Source organism: Amblyomma americanum, chromosome 2 (assembly GCF_052857255.1).
Source record: "Amblyomma americanum isolate KBUSLIRL-KWMA chromosome 2, ASM5285725v1, whole genome shotgun sequence".
Lineage (NCBI taxonomy): Eukaryota > Metazoa > Arthropoda > Arachnida > Ixodida > Ixodidae > Amblyomma > Amblyomma americanum.
Window position 1 is genome coordinate 53338024 of NC_135498.1, and position 21880 is coordinate 53359903.

Here is a 21880-nt window from a genome sequence, read left to right on the forward strand (position 1 = left end):
TTGAAGTCGCTTTGAATAATTTCGTCTAATCCAAACATGACGAATTTTGTAAATTTTTCGCGCATTTTCACAGCTACATGAGCACTGGGTGGGGTGAACCAACGCGAGCACTATGCTCGCATATACGATGCGCTCTATGCGTATTCGAACACTTCTTTCTTACGTTTTGCACCCTTTATTGTAAATTTACTCGGAAACTACGCAAGTTCGTCGTCTTCGGTGTCAACGGGGAAGGGGTTACCAAGAAAGGGAAGGAACCGTAATAACGGTTCCACCATGGGTGACCAAACGAACCGGGGGATGCGGGGAAAGCATGGAGGGGATTTCTCCGTCCACAGGTTTCGCTGTCAAGGCGCGTGGCGGAACACTCACGGTACCCGCAAGGTTGCAGAACACCGCACGAGTGACGACGAGCGCCCTCATGGTCGACGGTGTACTCTGTCTGCTGGCCGGAACGTTTTGACAGGACTGTACGTACCACGCATGGTCTAGGGGGTGTGCGGGATGGACCAACCCCATTGTAACCAGGGTCATGGTATTGCCGCTCACAGTACACGCGACCGATTTAGTGGTACAGACAACGAGCTCAACTAAGCCTGAGAACTTCCGGACAACTCGCCCATCTGCGGCCGAACGCGCATCAGAGTAGTTTAGCAACGTGGTCTTGCAAGGCCCGTCAATAGCCACTCTGTTACACAGAGTACACAAGCAAATGCACAAGCTTGAAAATAAATGCACCAAAAGAAAAAAATGGGCTGCTTGTCTCCTCGATTCGAAAGCAGTGGCCGCTTGCGTCGCATCACAACTGATCGGCACGCCACCCAACGGGGTTTGAATGCAGCGGCTGGTTGATGGATGGAGCGTCGGCCCCACGTCGGCTCTGGACTCGCAGCTGGAGCCGCGGCTTCTTGGTCGGCTACTCGACCAGCGACCGCTGAAGCTTCGGCGGCTGCAGTCTCCGCTGGGAGCGGTCGGCTGTTGGTGGACGCGCGGTTTCCCACGCCTTCAGCGGAGGCATGAAGAGTTCAGCGCGCATTTGTCCGCCAAACGGTGTCAGAGATTGACACCCGCGCATCAACGCGTCCCAAGAAGGCAGAACAAACGAGCCTCCGCCGATAGACAGTGCCGTGTCCCGGCAGTGCAGATAGAGACCAAAAAAAGAACAGACTAAAATTGCTAGAGGAGGCCCCTTTGGAGAGTTAGCCTCATTGGGGACCAACTGCACTGCCGTAACTGCTAATCGTTAAAAGAGGTACCATTACTCCCTTAGGGTAATAAAAGTCTATTAGCAAAGGAATCATCAGCCACATTAAGTTTTGTCTCGGACGGACCGTTTGCCTCCAGGAGGAAGCTGTTCAATCAGTACTATTTCGCCCATTTTCGGCAGTATAAGTGCACAGTCAGGACTGAATGAAACGCAAATACGCATGTGTAATACTTTTCTATTTTGAAGCGAGATATTCCTTCGCAACTGGTTTATTAACATATACTTTGATAGACCCTTTACCCAGAAAAAAAAATCGAGTTAGTTGCACACTGCAACTGACAGTACACACGTAAAATATTTCGTTTTGTTCACAGACGCTGTTCGCGTTTCATTCCGGGCTGGTTGTACATTTATACTGTTCCCACTGTCCAGAGATCAGTGCAGATGTAGAATAAATACGATATTCATGTAAAAGCTGGCATTGCCACCAATTTTCCCTCCATCTCCCTCTTGCTCCTGGAGTGCTTGATGACACTCGGGCACGGGGGATGACCAGAGTACCTGAGCGGAGCAAGCCATCTTTCTCACCGGGCGTTAGCACCGGCCTCGAGTAAAGTTTTTTTCCTCCACCTCACGGCGCTACACAGCTGACGCTTTTCACTTTGCACATGAATGTGACCTCTGCAAATTACTCGGCACCCTTGAAGAATTCATGCATCTCTGATTCTAATATTATCCACTAAATCCCCCGCTGCCCTGCAATGGTGCTGTGATGCATAATGTTGCCTCGTGCACAGAGGGAAAGAGCCAGCTGTCTTCGGCGACGAGTGGTGTCTGTCGTCACGCAGCGGCTTGTACGGACCACCACAGACATGAAGAAAACAACAAATCCACTTTCCTGCGTGGTTATTCTTCCCCTCAAAAGTTACCCTTCGGTAAAGAGGTGAGAGAAAAAAATCGGTACTTTCTTATTGTAAATAGTAAACGCGAAAAAGCGAAGTAGTGTGTACTCGCCTAAAAGTGAACGTAAACAGAATCCGAGAACGGATTCAAGTGCATCGGCGAATGGCCTCTCCGCGAAACTGCATCCCTATAAGACGTGGCTCGGTACATAAACTGTCTATAGGGGGCGCATGACCACTATAGGCCCAAAATCGTATCATAGTGCCAGTGGGGGAAAGACAATCAACTATTGTTTTTCTTAAACAAACCATGTTTCACAGACTCCTCGATACGCGCGTCACAAGACGATATCGCGGCAAACTATCGAAATAATCACATTTCTCTTAGCTTTCGGCAGATCTACTTGAGTGTTCCATGTAAAATATTGACACGCCAATAAAACGCCACGAAAGTTCAGAGCGTAGCAATCATAACCTGTCAACAATGACCTGCACACGAACGACACATATAACTTGACACGCAACACCAAGCTGCCTTCATTTTTTTGGTCTCCTCTGCATTCCAATATACATTGCCAGTGCACCGGAGGTCCCGTAAGCGAAGCAGGAGCACTACATAGACATAGCTGCCACGCTTGGGTTAGCGTTCCATCTTCAAGCGCCATGTACTTTGCCTTCTTTTGCCGACGCTGTGCTAGCCAGCGCGCTCTGCCCTCCTCTTCTACATGTAGACAACCAATGGAGGTATCTTACTTTCAGTGACGTAAAAGAAGAAAAACGAACAAATAAAGAAACGGAAAACCCTTCTTACGCAACAGAAGCCACAAAGCGCGGCGGGGAAACCAGCAAAGGGCCGGCACGAATGTTTAGGGTTAACACAAAACCATCATCACATTTTGTGCGAACAACGTGAACACTAGACACGTGTTATTGTACTCCAAGCTTGAGAAGCCCCATCTTATAGCTCAGCACTCAGTCTTTGGTGGCCAGAGAGGCTGGGCAATACTTTCGGGCTGTGTCGCAGCCACTGACCACCGTCCAAGTCTATCAGCGCAGCGGGAAAGGGTTGTTCACGTATAACGAGCGTTTCTGGCCCTCCGTAACTTTGGGCGCCGCAAGGTGTGCGCGCTGTCCGTCGGACGAAACGACGAGGCGTCCCGCTGAGCACACATCGGCTCGCCCTCCGTGGCCCCCCCGCGGAGCCTCGCGCTGCGCCCACGTTTGGGCGATTAATTATGCACGTCGCGTGCGCCCGCGCATGTGGACACAGTGATCACCTTCGATAATTAGCCCCTGTCCGGCTCCGACTGCTCGGTGGACCGTTCGGAACGGAAATGACCGCCGCTGAATCATTAATACGCATCACCGTGATGCCCTCTTCGAGTTCGGTCACGTGCCTGCATTCGCGGTCGATTTGCATACAGAATGCGCGCGCTCCCGGCAACAACCCCCCGGGAGCGCATTGGAAGACCTGTGGCGGAGCCGTAGGCGAGTGATCGGTCCCGTGTGAAAGCATGCGGTAGTCGCAACTGCAATAAACGCCTCAAGATGTAGCCATGCAATGCAAGAGGATTCGCGATCTGCCAATGCCGATATGAAGATTTCCGCTCGTACATAGACTTGCATGTTTCCTGTGAACAGGGGTAGAAGAAAAGCGAGGTCATCGAAGAGAACAAATTAATGAAATTGGATAGTAAACATTCTTAAGAGCTAAGACAGGCTTTGCGTCTTAAGCTATATGCAAGTTAACTTCGTTAATGCTTCAAAAGCGGCCCATTACTATGCATTCACTCATGCGCCTGAGTTCTTAGGCACCAGGATGAATTCACTTGCCGTTTTCGTTGAGTTAATCGAGCTAAAATTCAGCTATGTATTCAGCTGCGCTGGAAACATATTCAACAGCGCAGGCATGCAGCGCATTAAATGCGCCATTCCGAGCGATCATCCCCACTGATTGGAGCCTTTTGAGCACAGCGCTCAGTCAAGGAAAAAGTTTGCCCAGCGGTAAGGCATGGTTTGCCTTTGGATGAACACTGCAGAACGCATCTGTGGCAAGGTGGACAATTTGGCTAGTTGTAAGTAGTAAAGCGGTCTGGAAGAGTCATTTTAAGACGTCGAACCAAAGTGTCAATTGGAGAAAATATTATGTTGCTTTTCGTGTTTACATAGCCTTTTCACGTCGATTCACGGGATTCAAGCGCTTTAGAAGCACCTTCAAAATCACCTAAAAATTTGTTTCTGACTTTTCATGGAATATCTGCGAGAACGAGACCTTGTGAAGACAGCTTGGTATTCATATCTGCGGTGAGATGCTGGAGACCGCGAGTGTCGAGGTGTGTGCGCGTATCAGGCATATATCCAAAAAAAAAAGAAGGGGTTAGGTAGGAAGTGAGGAGGTAGGGTCTCTTTCTCTCGTTAACAGACAGCCTCCCCTCCCCCACCCCCAACTGGGCTTGATGCAATGAAGCACACTGGGTTCCTCCCGAAAAGAAAAAAAAAATTACTAGCTACGCGCCTGGCGCCAGTCTTTAAATCCTTCGACATGGCGTACGCATTCTCCACAAGACATTTGTGTCATGCAAAGAAGTGTTATAACCAGGGTGCTCGTGAAGCATGAGGCGAAGAGAACCAAACAAAGCACTCGTGATGAAATCGACGCCGCGGGTATTCTTTTACAGCAGCCCGTATCCGGTCTCACCACCTTGAAAACGAATTCAAATATTCGTAATAAGTTTCTTCTCGTCGTCTACGACATTATTCCCCTAATACCACTTTCTAGAATCCGAAGCCAATGCGGGTTGCGGAAGACACACGCCTGCTTTGGCACGGCTTACATACTCAATTCGGGTACGCATAATCGGCCACGTGCTGAGCGCTCGGTGTGCGCGTTGAGGGCTTGCCAACAGCAAGTACTTCTGCTTCCACAAAACACATCAGCGGCACATAAACACCAGATATGTAGCCCTCAGTATACAAAGTGGCAGGTAAGCTTGCTGGCAAGCGGCAGTTGTAACCAAGGTCGCTTACCTCTATGACGAAAGCAATGGCTATAACGAAGAAATCCCGAGGCCCCTTCGACGATGTTCAACCGTAGTTTCTGGCTTCGTAGAAAGTCACGACCACAGCGGGTATACAGAAGATCCTCCTTGGACGTACCGGTGTTCCGAATCGCGCCTGACCCTTAGCGAATCACGTCCAGCATTTGTCCCGTGTGTCCAGACGTCTTGAGTAATGCTCAATGCGTCCTTCCGTAATTTTGCATAATCAGTGAGCAAAGAAAAGCGTTACCTTTTAACGACCAAAGAAATTTTCATTTTCTTTTACTTTCTTTTCGGAAATTCTTTCCATGCAGCGTTCGATAGTACCCTCCTGCAGGGTGAACGTTTAGGTTTAGGTTCTGCAGTACCTTTACCGCCACATGCCACGTGGGCCACAGTACCTTTGCCGTCACAGTACACCTGCCGTCACAACAATCACCACACAAATGAGCAGAGGCCAACGCGCACGGAGCCGCACGAAATAGTACCGAACGCGGGCGGCACATCGAGCCGCGCACGGCGGGGCCTTTAATAAAGTTAGAGCGCCGCCCGAAGACGGCGCGGGCCTCGTCGTCGATTCATTACGCATCTTTTTCGGATGCCTCGCCCGCCATCACAGCGGGAGAGGTGGTGGCGGGGGTCATCGCCGCAACAGGGCACACCTCGCTCTCTCCACCCCCCTCGCCCGCGCACCGCAGCCGTTCCCGAAGGCAAACAAACGCGGCCAATTCAATCGCGCAAAACTTATTTAATAACGCGGCCCGGCGAGCGCTGCGCTATCCATCTCTATTTCGCCAACGTCTTCTCTCTCCTTGTTGCTGCTGCGCCTCCGCAGAGAAGAAGGAGCTAGCACGCGCGCCCCATTCCTATTTCTCGCAGGGGGCGACTTCCCCGCCGACCCCCGGTGCCCGGTGTGTATGCATCCCTGCCCTCTCTTATCCGTTGGCTTCATCCACCGAATGCGGCTCGCGTTCTCTTGCCTCTGCACCGGTGTTCCCTCGGTGCGCCCGATTGCTTGGGCGTGCGTGTGTGCGTGCGTGAATACTTTGGTGAGCGTGTTGTGTGCGTGCGTATAGGCCCGCTTAGTACTGCATGCGTTTCCTTTTTGCAGCTGCATCGGCGGCCTGTGGGGAGACCGCGCGATAGCAGAGGGCGAGAGTAATCGAAACTTGGAGAGAGAAAGAAGCGCCCTCGTCGTTTAGTTCCTTTTTAGAGCGACAGGGAGCGCCAGTTGCTGGGCGAGTGGGCTTTTAGGCGAATGAACAGCACTTGTCGCCCCGTGCAGTGGTCTCCTCGGTCATCATCACACGCATGAATGGCGAGCGAAGGGGGACTGCTGAAAGAAAGCAAGGCGTACTGACGCACACGTGGCCGCTCCGGCATAACTGCGCGGTAATGCGCCTCGTACCAGTGCAGAAACACGTTAAACTATTTCGGAGTATTTTTTCTTGCTTTCACTGATGCGCGTAAGACCTCCAAGGGAAGGCATCGCAAGGAAATTCTTAAATACAAGATTAACATGAATGACGTCCTCAGTTAAGGCGTCATATTTCACGCAAGGTACCGCATTTATAGCGAAAACCAGTATTTTTATTCTCAACAGAATGAGTGAAAATCATTGGCGCATACTTCTTCATTAATTCAAGAAAGGTAGACGAGGTAATCGATCTATTTGAACACGCTGGGGCCACTCTGATCAGAGGAACTAAATAGGACGTGGGTCGCCAACTGAGAAGCGATCGAGTTAATATTGATTCAAGTTGCGCGTTTGGGTGTCAACGCGCAAAAACGTGAAAATGTGTCGGGGCTCTCTTTCTAAACGGGAAACTCATACGTATCTGCCCCCCAAAAAGTTTATTCTGCGACGCGTGTGGACATCAAGAAGTTCGCGTTGCTCTTACGCCCACGCTGTTTAAGCAGATGTTGATCTCACATAACTTCAAGAAGCAAAGTACTTGCGCCTCGCACCTTCCAACAAAATGTCTTCCGCACGACCACTGAAACTTACATTAAAGCACATAGAACGGTTCCTACAGCACATACACATCATCGCTTATATGTCAACGTCGCACCCATCTCTGCGTAAATGTTGCAACGCATTCGCCTGCCAGGAAGAAACTGTTGACACCCGGCGCTCCGAGCTGCTTACATGAATAACTTTAACATATGGAGCTTGTAGTACAAATTAAAGGGCCGAAAACAACGCAACAGATTCATGCAGGCAGCCTTTAAGACGCGAGGCTATGCAATATTCGCCAACCATTGTGGGTGTGCGCAGTAAGCGTCAACGCCCATAGAAAACTCCTGAGCAGCTTTGTACTCTCGCATGATTGTTAACTCGTAGCAATGGTGGAGAATTGATGTGGGAATCGTATGGGTATTATATCTCCTCACTTTCCCTAAAAGGACCCTGCGCGCAGCGCGCCGATGCTTCGGAAACGCGCGCGCAGTGGGTTGAGAAATGCCTCGTGTCCTAAAATTAGAGAGTTTTAGCACAGCGGGGACATATTAATGTTGACGCCTGCTGGTTTATGGAACGCCACCTGCGCGGATACAGCGGCATGGGTAGGGCTAGGAGTGGGCACTGCCGGTGCTCAGCCGGCGTCTGCTAAGCCGGTATGTATCGATCTACGCTGTAATACGTCTCCGCCATGCCAAAACTACCTATTACCGACGTTTGCCAGGTTACGAGGTACAAGAACAACTTCACGTGCGACGGCAAAGACGACGACAGTACCGGGTACAGCAACCTACGTTGCAGTCCATATGCGGCCTATTACGTGGCGACAGATCGAACAGTTTATCGATTACATCCAGAGAGCGAACGACGTCACAACCCGTTAAGTAAGCGCATTTGTGTGCGATCAACCTTCCGGAACAACCCCGCACGGTCTGCTACAAGAAGAAAAAAAGCAAAAAGGAATGACGCAAGACAAAATGAGTTCAAAAAATAGTCAAAAGGAGCGGCGAAGCCCTGCACTGCGAGATATAGCGAGAGCGGGGAACCCCTTTCGGTGGCCGAAGCAACAGCCGCCGTTCGGCAGCAGCGATCGATGACGGCATCGATGAGTCATCGCGCCGAGCAAACCCCGCGCGAGGGAACGGCGATTGGTCACCCCGACTCCCCAAGCGCCCCGGGATGAAAACAGGCGAGGCGACTCCCGCGGCTGCGAGGACGAAGGACGAGCGTCGAGCGGACTGCTGGCAGCCCCGCGCACGCAGTTAAAAACACTCCTTCGCACCCGTACGAAAGTTGCAAGGTGACAGAACCAACGGTATTCAAACTTGGCTCGCAGGAAAAGTCGAGCACAATATTTCGAAGCCCCTTTTGCAATGCGTTTTCTAGGTGCAGTTGCAAATTGTGAATGAGTGTAACGGCTTAGCATTAGTGTAACGCCTTCCAGATGGGCCCACAGATGGACACCCGGGTTCAGAAGTTTATGGAACGGGATATCAAAACTGGAGAACTGGAGGGGGCACTTAAGTTCCGCCTTAAGGGTATGATGCGGTATAGCGTTATTGGGCAATATATGTGGAATTGGTCATTCTGTACTTTATACTCATAGATCCCTGGGAATCCTCATACCACTCCTGGCGCAGCGGCGCAGTGGTTAAGCGATGTGCCCCTGCCCTGCAATGGCAGGCGTTGCGACCCGAGCAACCTTTCGCGACCAATCATTGAATTCACTGGCACCTGCTATCGTGGTCACTTTGCTCACATTCCGGTGGGCAGGCTGTGATGACGCCGCAAGGTCACATGATCAAGGTGGCCCACCTATAGGTTGCCGGAGGGGTCGGTTGCCGCTGCGCCTGCGAGACTTCAAACGGTCGCCAACGCTGATGCCGGACAATTTTTTCCGACGTGGTGGTACGAACGCTCACGTGTTAAAACTTCATTTCGTCACGATGTCTGCACCAACGCTGAATTAAATATGTGCACCTAAACATGAGCATGCGAATTACACATTGCGTTACTAAATCTTAAGCAATGTACACTGTAGGCAAAAAACAAAAATAAATGATTTTCCTTGCCACGATCGCATGCCCTAAACTAATCATGGCGAGTGTTAATTCCTCGAAAAGTGCTCTATTAACCGAGAGAACTGAAATCTGGCCTCTGCACCAGCGTCTGACAGCTGATTTTTGTGCGCAGCACAGTCATACAGATACGAGATTCGCAAATACGCTGCATCGTACGACGTTTGATTCATCTGACGAATCGTCTAAGGCAGCTGGTAAAGCGCGGTGCACAAGTGGGTGAGTGGTGAATATGGTGAGCAAGTGGGTGAATATGGTGAGCAAAACGAAAACAAGAACAAGCAGCTAGCGGTGCGGAAGTGTAAGAAGGCCTTAGTGCAAATGCATGCAGACATTCCAATAAGCAATACAAAGAAGAAACTCCCACTCAAACCAACGATACACAGACGGCTGCTCACCGCAAGCCTGTTGGCTTTCAGGAAACTTTGGTCAGCCCTGTTATGATAATCCATACAAATTGTCGACACTGGCATCCGTGGACGAGAATCACTCTTTAAATAAAGGTTGCCCCAGATGTCCCATTTTTTAAAACGTGCCACTTTCATCGCGAAACATTATCTCCGGGCATTTATTTTCCAAAGATAACATCTATCCAAGCAAGGAAACTCGACCAACGACTTACTCGTAGCCCGGACATTTTGTGTCGCGCTTTCGAAAGCGGGTTAAATCGAGGAACTGACACTAACCGCTCTCCGATTAACAGGGCTCTCGCAAGAGACGCGGCTTTAATTGTCCGTCTCGTTTGCCCAGGCACCACGAAATAAGCCTTAAAACACACTGTTCGCAATGTTCGCTCCAATACAGGCGGCCGCTTCCAGTTGCCATCTGTACCGCACAAATCACGCCAGCGCTGAAATCGAGAGGGATGCGGTGCAGGGCGAGCAATGCAAGCGCTCCGCGCGCTCATTAGTCACAGAGCATCGCGGCGCGTAATCTGTTTAACGTCGACAAATCACAGGCTCAGGATCCCGTCGGGACTCAGTGCACGGCGCGATGGTGTGTACACAACAGAGTTCGTGTCCTGCGGCCCCTCAGATATCGCAGCGCAATCCCCGCATCTACGTGTCTGCCCCGAATATTCAGTGAACGCGACGAATTGAGAATCGGAAGACCGCAACGAGAGGCCAACGGCTTTCTGCAGCACGAGATACATTGCATCAGGCGCAGATGCTGTCAGCCGTACAGAGGAGGACAATGGATCTAGCTTGGCGCGTCGGCGTAGTGGGAGTCCTATACACTATGCAGGTAATTACTCGCCACAGATTGTGTCAGGCTAAGCAGGCTTTCATCTGCGGCCGTGTGATTGGGAAACTCGTTGGAGCGTCTGCAACGACGGCCATATGCGTCATGTTTGCCTCATAAAGAAGAATTACAGTCTGGATGCTGGCAAGCGTACGCACACAGACGTTTCGGATAATTGTAAAGGCACTTCTAAACCCCACAAGCCTGTCTTGAAGCGACGACAAGACAGCCGCGAACAAAGCTTCGTGCCTGTCAGGTCTTTTAATTTTCTCCACAAGCTTATTTCATTCATTTTTCTCCGTTCTTAGGTTTTGAAAATCTGTGCGAGGTCGGTAACTGTGGGGCTGACCACACAGACACAATCTAGGGAAAATGTGTGATTGTTTTTATAGTCCTCAGTAGTACATGTTCTTCTTTCATTTTCCCAGCTCGTTCGTTTGCTTTTCTTTCCAGTTTTTTTTTCACTAACCCCCCAAAGCATTTAGTGACGCACCATCCCGCTCCGAAAGATGGAGCCATATATCAGACTCAGCATCACCTGTGGTCAGACGCAGTCGGGTCGGTCAAACATCAGAAGCGGCACCGAACAGGCTGAACATCTTGGACACAGCGCAAGCCCTAGATGATGCAGCGGCTCCAGGGCACTAAAAACATTGCGGTTATCTGATGGCCGATGGTCGGCACCTGTCCTTTTAGCACGGGAGGGACACAGGGGACATAGGAATATCTCGCTTTTGCCGCAAGCTTCATCGTAACTTCGGCAGAAGGCGGCTTCGGCACGCGTCTGTTCTATTAGTTTCTCTCACCTTTCGATACTTTCACCTCTATTGGCGACAGGCAACGACAGTGGCTCGGTTGGCGTCAGTCGACAGGCCCGTGCTCTTTCCTTTTCTTTCTTCGCACGCGCGCACACGCGCACGCACGCACGCGTACAGTCATGTTCATAAGGTGGAACACGATTGTTCCCTTGTGCTTCACTTTTTACTGGCGAGTTCATTTGCTCGATCACACATAAATGTTTTTTCCCGCGAACCCATCACCCGCAAACTTTTGTCCATGAGTAAGCTATACGCTTTTCTCCGTGTATGCGTTGCCAGGTATAATGTGTTGACTCTGCGCGCCTCCTAACTGCAGCAGCTGCCTTTTAGAGAGATTAACAGCCTCAATACTTCGTTTTTGTCGCGGATGGCGGGCTGAGGTGCTATCCGCTGAGCGACAAATCAAATACTGCATTCTTCCCATAGGAAAATTCAGTTCGACAACACATGGTCAGTCTATAAGAGTATGCCAGCAGATGAGCTGTCTAAAGAAAGGTGTTTATAAGGGCTGGCAGTGGCGGGAACATAATCATCAGGACGAAGTGTGAAAATTCCCGCATAAGCGTCGGATAGGCTTTTGGATCGAAACGTGCCTATCGTTCAGTTAAAAATTACGAAGACTCCTGAAACCAATTCTCTAGCTAACTTTACATATTGCCATAATCTCGATCGGCCTTAACTACAAGCTACAGTTGAATGCTATTTCTGCTCCTTTTTACATTATCGGCTTCATATGTGAGATTAAAAGTGGATTGAAGACAGAGGGCACCGGCGATGCAAAATGGCGCTGAGGCGTCACGTCAGCAGTGCACGATCAGGCGTAGAGTGCTCAGGCAGGCGCTGAAAAAAAAAAAAACACTTCTGCGCAAACAGTGAGATGCTTAAACGATTACGGTTTGATGATTGGTGATTTCGCTTGTTTTGGCTATGTGGGTCTGCGGAAGCTCTATTGTGAACTCACGCCAAATTTTTTTTTTTCGGCTTAGCGGGCTTGTGCATTGGCTTTTGTGGGCAGCTTGGTTGGCTCGCGAATTCGTGATGCTCCGACCCCGTCTCGTCGCGTTGCCACCGAGCTTCTTCCGATTGCCACTGTCTTCGAGACCCTTGTTGCTCGGCGGGCGGCCTCGAGGTTCTCGCTTGAAGTTGACATGTTCACGGCATCTAATGTCCAAGGTAAGAGCGCGACGAGATCACGTGACGACACGGGCGCGCTGGAGTAGGTGGAGGTCTTGGGGAGGGTGGAGTAGGTGCATGGGGTATACTGTTGGGTCGCGCGTCTGGACAGTGTCGTTAAGTGGGTGAGAGTGGGGCGGAGAAGTGGATCGATATTGTCGATGAGTGGGTGGCCATCCTCCTGGCTAGGGGGTTGTGGCGGTGCTCGTGGAGGTGACCGGAGGGCTGATGGAGGCTTCACGTTCCCGCTACAGACTGATAGACAGAGACGTCGGCATTTTCGTATCGTGACACTGGCGCTGCTTTCGCAGTATAAATGCCCCGATGCATTAAATCACACGGCTGCTCCAAGGACGTTGCTGTGTGCTGCACCGATCCCGTCTATACGCGCCTCGAATGCCACCACACAGCCCTCCTTTCATCGGCAATGCGATGCGCGCTAACCCGTCAACATCGGGCAAACGCAGCCTCCGGCACCCTTTCTTTCTCAAGGACAGGGGATGGGGAAGGGAAGGCTGAGAGCTTAACCTCACGTTACGCGGCGAAGACTAATGCCCAGGGTCGACTAGGTCCGCGCGTGCGGGCGCCCTGTTATCGACGACCATTGCGACACGATTCCTCGGCGCCTCGCTATACGAGATGATCTGCGCGCTGCAGGCGCGCTAAGCCGGCGGCGGTGGCCATCCGTAAAGATGATCGCCTCTCGCTGAGAGGACGGGGCGCGTTCCGGGCAGCGGCTAATGCTCGCGGCGAGGCAAGGCGTTTATCCGGCGAGACGGATCGCGCCCGGCGCCACGACCGCGAGACGCACTCCGTCAGGCGCGCTGTCAGCGCCACCGGCACGGTTGCGCTGCACCCCCCCCCCCCCCCCCCCCTACCCGTTCGTCGCGCGTTTGAGGGCCCCGCAGGCCAGCGCGCGAGCACTGCACCTTATCGCCAGATGAGGAGAAGCCAGTGCAGTGCCACTGCCTGTGAGGGACACCTCGTTACGCAGCCGTATACGGCCTGTGGATACAGAGTACGGCACCTGCATGGAACGACTGATCACCTGACGATGTCGCTGTAGCGATAAGAAATAAGCTGCTTCAGTGGCACCGGGAATTCATTAAGCAGTCATAAATGCTTTCAAGATTCGCGTAGCACTGTTAAAGGCAGTACTTGGACTCCTCGTATATAGGCTGTGCGAAACTAACTGGCGGCGACAAGTGCGCCACCAAGCTGCCTCTCGAGCTCCTTGGATGATTTTATAAGACCTGTCTCTCCAGGTTATAGCCGTGGTTCAAACTACTTACAAAAGAAAAAAAATGGAAATGTACTGAACTGGCTATGGGTGGCTGGCTGAAAAGCCCGGCCGTCAGTCGCTGCAACGCATTGTCACAGCTGTGAGCGCGAGCTCGCACTCGTCGCGTGTTGCTATACTACGAAGCCTGGTGCATAGGGAACGAACGACAGCTGCCTGCTATGCAGTCACGTGTCCATAAAATGACACAAAACGAGTTTAATTAACAACAATCATCTTTTTTTTTTATGCCGGCCGAAAGCATAGGTGCAGCCAACGCTTCTCAAAGTCCGCCGAACAGTCCGCGGAAATACAAATAAAAACCAACGACCTGCAAATGTTTCTTTTTTCTTAAGGTGCCCATAATGACCATACTGTAAGCGGTCTATGACTTTAATAGAAGGAGGCTGTAATGAACGGGCTGGCTGGTTTGCGCCATCGCTCTTCTGCCGCCGTTGACCATCGCCATCCCGAGCGGGTTAACGCGAATCTTTCTTCGTGGTGGACGGCAGGAGAGCCGGTTCTTGTTGAGGGCAAACCATTATGCAGTAAAGACCGCCGGTAATCAGCGGCTTACGTACTTCATCTTTCCTGGATACCGAATGATGATGCAGAGTTGTTTTACTTGAACGAATAATAGGGCACCGTTAGTCGCGCTCGATGGCCCGGTGAACGCCTTCTGAAATTCTGTGGTGTACGCAGAGGGGGATGCTCCACAGTCGATCAATTACGTGGCCCAATAAGGTCACGCCATCTGTTGTATCTCACACAAATGTCCCCGTCGTGTTTCCGAACCACGAATATCGTTCCAATAGTAAAATAAGGACGCCTCGCATTGCTTTCTCTGCTGTCACTGTTTGCAGTGACTGGGGCAACCGCGCTTCGGTGTGAGGGCAAGTTGAAGTCCGCTTTTCACCGACTGTCACCTTGGCCATCAGGCTTAGCACCCACTTATGGCGAAGCAGACAGACATCCGCCTGTGGCAACTGCAGAGCGAACGGGCCTCTCGAGAAGCGGAGCCGTAGTACCTCAGCAGCGATCGCGAAAGGCCATCAGAAAATAAACAGGGGCTTCTTATCGACCATCTCCGCGCTGAGCGGCATTCGGCAGCTCTCGAACTGCGCACGCACCTTGTTTCGTGAGAAGAGGCAGCCCTATAGAGGGTGGTGTCCCAGATGACGGGGTCCCCACAATGGGCCATTGGCTTCGATCGCCCCGCCCTCCCGCCTATTGGCAAAAGACGAGGAGGTGGGGGGAGACGCCGACTGCTTCGAGCCTCGTCGTCTCAATAACACGAACGAGGCACACGGCTCGTTGTGCAAACGGACCGCCGATCATGAGGACGCCGCCGTCGGTCGAGCATCAAAAGGCGCAGGCGTGCTCCTGCCTGATGCCCGCCCGGAGCCATTCCGTCAAGGTCAACAGCCAGAAATGGCCCTGACGGCGATTCTATTTGGTCGCCGTCCACGGCGATCTGGAGCGTCGCATCTACGATCTGGAATGTGCCGCCTCTCGGTGCAAGCGGGCGATGCGACTCTAAAGGAACAGAGGACAGGCGGGGAGGGGGTGTCGGCGCGTCATCATAAGGCACGGGAACGATGCATCGTCTATGCGCTGCGCTCTGCGCTATAGCAGCGATCGCAGTCAGTGCCGGAGGTGGAGGGGGGTGGGAGGGCGGCTAGGGTAAAAGAACGACGCCCAGACACGCCATAGCGATCAGGACTCGCCGCCTGGAGAAGACGCCGCCATACGCGCGCTCTCCGAACACTCCTCTTTCCCATCTTCTGGCCATAACTCCGCGTGTCAGAGGAGCTGCAGCCATCGTGCGCACCTTCTGCTTTTCGCCCGTCGCGCTTTGTTTGTTTTTCGCTTGGCGAGCGAAGGGAGAAAATCGTCGATCGGGCGTCCATTTCCGAAGGCGCCCCGCTGAGCGCCCGCCAGGACGATTGTCGGCGGCGACAGAGAGGGCGATACGGGTGCCCCCTTCGTGCTGTCCACTCGAGGTGGGGGGGGGGGGGGGGGGGGGGGGGGGGGCAAGCGTTGTGCGTGAACGATGCAGCACATCTTCGAACGCGAATGTTCTGCGAAGCTGTTCAGCGCCCAGTGCAAAAGCGGTCAAAAATCTCTCCCCAAATCACAGCATAAGGCATTTCACTCTGCAGTAGCAAGGTCAGAAAAATGCACGATACAATCCGTACAACGCGAGGCTCAGCGCACTAAGTTTTTCTCGCATATAGGGAAACGCATGCAGTCAAGCCTGGCCCTTGAATTGCAGGCTACGGGTCACTGGTTCTTCGTTCAGATTACCTTACTGTGATCGGAGCCACTTCCTTGTCACTAACCTTCGATTTAATCGCTTACACGGCTTGAAGCAACAACTGGACAACTCCATATGCCATGCGTTTCATAATTCTCTGCTAAACGTTTTATTCTCTCGTTTGTGCTATGAGCGCTGGCGTGTGGAGTGCGCACATCGTTTCTGCTCTTTCTGACCAGTTAAAAAACACAGAAATAATTTCCTTTGCTGTTACCGCAGAAATGCTTGCAGTATTTTGAGATGTAAACATGTCGTGATGGCAGGAAACCTTGTTGTTGCAGAAGTATTTTCTGTAGCATTGCACGGTCACCTGTCATCACACAAAACTGGCTATTCCGCAACACAAAATTTTTGTAGACGGCAGGGGCCCACGTAATACTACACAAAATTATTTTGCGACAACGCGGATTTATATTGTTGCGACAGGCTGACAGACCCCACCGGACAAATTCGTCGTCGTTTTTAACTGGGAACTTTCGCATTCCTTCCCTATTTTTCATTTTCTCCGTAAACTTCCTGTTTCATCAACTTCTTGGAGCTGGCAGGCACTGTGGCCCACCCGGTGACAGCTGCCTACATTTTATGCCGTCAACCCTCCAAGAGTAATAATAATACTCACTTTATGGTGGGGCAACTTCACGTGACAGTAAGCAGCCCGTATAGTAACTACGGCTCATCGACCATGACACAAGTGCGTCAACGGCATCTTAATATACAGCTGTATATCTGTATATTTATTAAAGCTATACAGCTACTAATAGCTACACACCTGCAGGTAGTTATACAGCTACAGCTACACAGCTACAGCTGTAGTCAGTTATACAACTGCAGTATTAAAACTATACAGCTACAGCTGAAAGCTGTATAGCTTTCCTTTGTAGCCTTATGGATGCGCTTGAGTGGATGCCAGTGAGTAATTACTCCCTTATTACAATCAGTATGCTGAAAGTACATCTCCGATTTGCACAACTTTGCTGGAGATGGGCAGTTCGCACTCGGGTGCGGATTAGCCGCCGATCAACTGCGATGCTCACAAAGGGAACACCATCATGAGACTCGCAGCGCATTGGTTGAGCGGATCGAAGCAGCGACTACCGTAATCTCCGTTATGTCAGCCGCGTGTCACATCAACACCCTCTAAATACTTTCTTCAGGCCTCTCCAGGCCCTCCTTTCCACACGCGCTACGTCACGCCAAGTGTCCGGTCAGGCTGCTCACCAAGCGCGGCTCCGCTCCGCTCGGTTGTCTCCCTCGATGTGCTCGCGCTTGCCCGGGCAAGCACAGACACGAACGCAGTCTTGCAGTGAGCGTCTAGCTGCTGCTTGAGTCTTTCAGCCTGGCGTTGGGTGCATTTCCGTTCGCTCCTCGCACGGCTGTGTCTGTTTCGTGTGGCCGTTTCTTGTGTGTCGTGCGTACCTGTGCTAGCGCACGAATGGGAAACTGATTGCCTGCCGTGTAGCGAGTGCAACTTCGTGAAACATGGGCCGGTGCTGTGTTCCCGGGTGCCGCGGGAACTACCAGAATGGTCCCAAAGTACGTGTTTATTGCTTCCCAAGAGACGAAGTACGAAGAAAAGCCTGGTTGCGAGCCATTCCACGGAAGGATTTCACACCTACAGAGCATTCGAGGGTAAGACTCTGAAATATTGCTTAATAGGCGCTGGTAATTATCTTAGTTGTAAGCTGTCGCTCCCGGAAAGGCATGCTGTCTTTGTAGGCAATGATATCACTTCTTACACTTATGTATGAATTGTCCAGGAAGCATTTAGTTCTGTGGATGTGCATAAGGCTTGTGTAAAAGCTGTGTAAATATGTAAAAGCTGTTCACTATTCAGACTCTTTTTACTTAGTGTTTTAGGCAATGGAGAGTCATGGCGAATGGCCTTGCTTCATTTTCTCGTGCAGGTGTGTGAACTGCACTTCCACGCAGGCGACTTCATTACGACGTTGTCACACCAAGATGAACTGACAGGGAAAATAATAGAGGTGAAGCGTGACAGGCTACAGTTGAAGATTGATGCTGCGCCTTCTGTTTTTCCAAACTGCCCAAAATACTTGTCCTCAACGCCTGGACGGAGTGAATCGCCAGAGACGAAAAAAGCAAGAAGGGAAAACGCTGCTTTGCAGGAGGCTATGAGGAAGTCACTTCAGTCTAATGAGCTTGAACAGAAAAGAAACAAAGTTTCATCTTACGAGGAGTTCAAATCTAAGTTGCCTGGAATCTGCAACACGAAATTCTGGACCGTTTCTGTCGATGAGCAGTGCGTTAGGTTCCTTCTCATCGAGAATGATCCTTCACCTAATGTGAAATGCGCCTTGGTAGTTCTCCCTGATCTGTCACTTTCTGTTTTCTTGAATGGAGTGAAGCTTCTGTCGCTTCCTTCAGGCAGGATTCTGCCAGCTCAAGTATGCGACACCTCCAGCCTGTCCTTGCTGCTAGAAGAACTCGAGATAGGCTTGCATAATATACCTGAGGTGACGAAAGAGTCGAAACATACTAAAGTATTGCAGTTTGTCGGTTCACTGCTTGCAGACCTCATTGAGGACAGTGATACGACGAAAGAACAGTCTTCTTTGCTGAAATTTCTGGTTGAGCAGATAGAGCTTCTCCTCGCGAAACAGCATGTGTATAGCGCAGAGCTGCTGGTATTCGCCAGTATTTTGAATTCAATTTCTCCTCACGCATATCACTTCACAAGAGCTGCATCAAGAATCATTCTGCCCCATCCTTCCACACTGCGCCGTGTTTGCTCAAATTACAAAGCTGACCCTCTTGTGGAGCAAAATCAACCGCACTGTCTCTCCTACATCCGAGAACGAGTCAAATCAATGAAAGACCACGAGAAGACAGTGACCCTGATGATCGATGAGATCCACATAAAACCATACTTCGACTACAAAGGGGGCACAATAGTAGGATCGTCGGTTCATTCAACGGAACCAGCAACAACAGCCCATGTGTTCATGGTACAATCACTCCTTTCTGCAAACAAGGACGTCATTCACATATTACCTGTGAGCAAACTGAGCGCAGAAATTTTGCACGAGCATGCTAAGAACATAATCATTAATGTTGAGAAAATGGGGCTCAAAATTATCGCTGTGATAACGGACAACAATGCTCTGAACCGCAAGATGATGTCGTTATTTGCTACAAGTCCTCAGGTGAGCATTGTCTATCCCCATCCAGCCGATAACGCTCGCCCTCTTTTCTACGTGGTCGATCCTGTGCATCTCTTGAAGTGCATTAGGAACAATTGGATTAACCAGAAAAACCCTGGAACATGCCTCTATTTCCCTGAAATGGACTTGAGTGGAGCAATGCCCGAAGGGCCTCCTCGTATGAAAGCTGCTTCTTTCGCAGCTGTGCGGCAGCTTTATTCTTCAGAGAAGACGTCGCTTGTGAAGGCTGCTTACAGACTGAACGCAAAAGCCGTGAATCCAACCTCAATGGAGCGGCAAAATGTAAAGCTCGCTCTCGACGTCATTAATCAGTTTGTTTCAAATGCCCTCAGGACACATGGTTCCGCGTTCAAGATTCCTCAAGCTGAGTCGACTGCTCTTTTCATTGACGTTATCCTCACATGGTGGCAAATAGTCAATGTTAAGACCCCTTGCAAAGGCCAGAGGCTAAGGGACAGCATGCAAGACCCTGTAAGGTCTGTTGATGACACACAGTTAGCTTTCCTGAGCGGCGTTGTGGACTGGTTGGACGCTTGGGCAAGAATAAACATCACCAGTGGCTCGCTGACGAAAGAGACTCACAGTGCTTTGCGACTGACATGCTATTCTCTGGTAGAACTCTCGCGCTACTGCTTAGAAGAACTTCACTTCAAGTACGTACTGCTGGGCAAATTTCAGACGGATGCGCTAGAAGACCGGTTCGGCCGTTACCGCCAGCTGGCAGGATCACAGTACCACATTTCCGTGCGTCAGCTCTACGAATGTGAGAAGAAGCTTCGTCTTCAAAAACTTTTGACATTTCCACGCGAGGAAACAGAGTTTGAAGACGTAAGTGAGGATCTTGTCCCATGCAACTTTTCTGTGGCTGTCAGCGACGACGATATTACACACGCCCACTCTGACATGGATGCTATTGTCTACATTGCAGGATACGCTGCTCATGCTGCTTTAAAGAAGCTTTCATGTTCTGATTGCTTCAGCACATTGGTGATTGAAAATCGAGAGATCGAAGCGGAAAATACTGCCATGATAGCTAACCTGTCGAGAGGAGGGCTGAAGTTTCCCCAGCCATGCACAGTTCACATGGTACTGATGACTAAACTAGTTGCAGAGAAGTTGTCTTTTGGAGCAACCGCGGAAGATTTTCTCTCCTGTAGAAATCAACGTGGTGTCGTGATTTCACAGACGATTTCCCTCCTGGACGAACACGACATTGAGACATGTGAAAATGGCCACACTGCACAAACTCTCCTGCGCTTGGTAGTACGCGTTGCAACCAACGTTGTTCTAAACAACTTTTGCAAACTAAGAAATGATGCCATACAAGACAATGCGCAGCAGAAGGCCGCAGCCCGGAAAGCAGCAACGCTTAAGAAGAAGTAAGTTTTATTCCCAAGCAATAAAAATGCTTTGCGCACACTTCATTGCTGGTGTCTCGTCGTTTTTTATTGTAAGGGTCAGATTAGCTGTACAAATACTCAACAGCGCAACATTATTGTGAGTGTCATTATTGCTGTGTGTGAAAGCTTTAAGCAAAACACAATACAGAATAAAACTAACACAATGCGCAGTAGACGGTGTTTTTTTTTTCAATGTTCACGAACTTCTACTTTAACAACTAGATATACGCATGTGCGGTCTGTGCGGATGGATTTTACCGCACGGCAGACATCATGTACGTGATAGAACCTAATAATTAGATGATTAATTGAAATTAACTAATCAATTTTTTATTATAATGACCAATAATGCGAAATTGGCGGCCGTATGCTAAATTGTTTATTATAAAAAACTGTATTAGCAGCTCGAACTTTCTTGACAATAAGGTGTTCTGCAATAAAAAAAATATATAAAGCAGATAAAATGATAGCCTAAGGCGCGCACAAACTAGCGAATTTCTTTTCTGCAGCAACGACAAAAATGAAAATGAAGGAATCACTTATAAGGCAGCTACGTACGGCAGTACCCGAATAGTGCAGACGGGCGCGGCGCGCTGAAATCGCGGAGCGCGGGGCCTGCACGGTCCCTTGGCGTGACGTCACGCGGCCGGTGGAGAGGCCTTAGCATTGAGAGGGTGTTGGTCACATGCCGAGGCCCACGGGCACGATAGCGTTGTTCTGGGAGTTGTACTTCTTATAAGAGTCTCTTAATCGTATTTTTTTTTTGTCTCCGTGGGTGCTTCGATAAGTTCACGGTTGTCTCGTCTCCGAGGCATTCATAAGCTTCCATCGGATGCGACGTGAGTGACGCCCTGCGGTGAGCTGGGGAAGCAGCGGCAAGAGAGCATGCGCCGTGGCTGACCTGAGTGAGCAGAGGCGGCGGAGACGGCGCGCAGCAGCCTCTTGTAGAGCGCCAGGAAGGCGGCCTCCGCAGCCAGGCTTCGCTCGCCCAGCCGGTCCACTTCGGCTTGGAAGTGCCTCAGCAGCGGAGACACGAGGCAGCGGACTTCCTGCGAGGGGACAGGCTTCGTTCACTAACGCCACGGGGTGAACTACGCGGAGGGGGGAACACGGGAGTGATCCGGCAACCAGGGAACACGGAAGCGACGAAACAAGTGTAATCAATCGCTTCGTGAGCAGGTGGAGCAGGAGAAGAAAAAAAATAGAAGGCGAGGAGCCACTTTCGTCTACTGTAAACATGCACACTGCTTAGTCTAACGCAAAAATACAACAACATCCAAGGCA

At 50.7% G+C, this 21880-nt stretch overlaps 1 protein-coding gene across 1 annotated transcript in view; it reads right to left on the bottom strand.

Moving 5' to 3' along the window:
• The window catches only part of ct (homeobox protein, cut), a 581376-nt gene extending 559758 nt beyond the window's left edge, over positions 1 to 21618 (bottom strand). Inside the window, exon 1 of the mRNA XM_077654369.1 lies at positions 21498 to 21618. The gene's annotated coding sequence lies outside the window, so the exon portion shown is untranslated. The remainder of the gene's footprint in view (positions 1 to 21497) is intronic.
• Between the last annotated feature and the right edge of the window lie 262 nt (positions 21619 to 21880).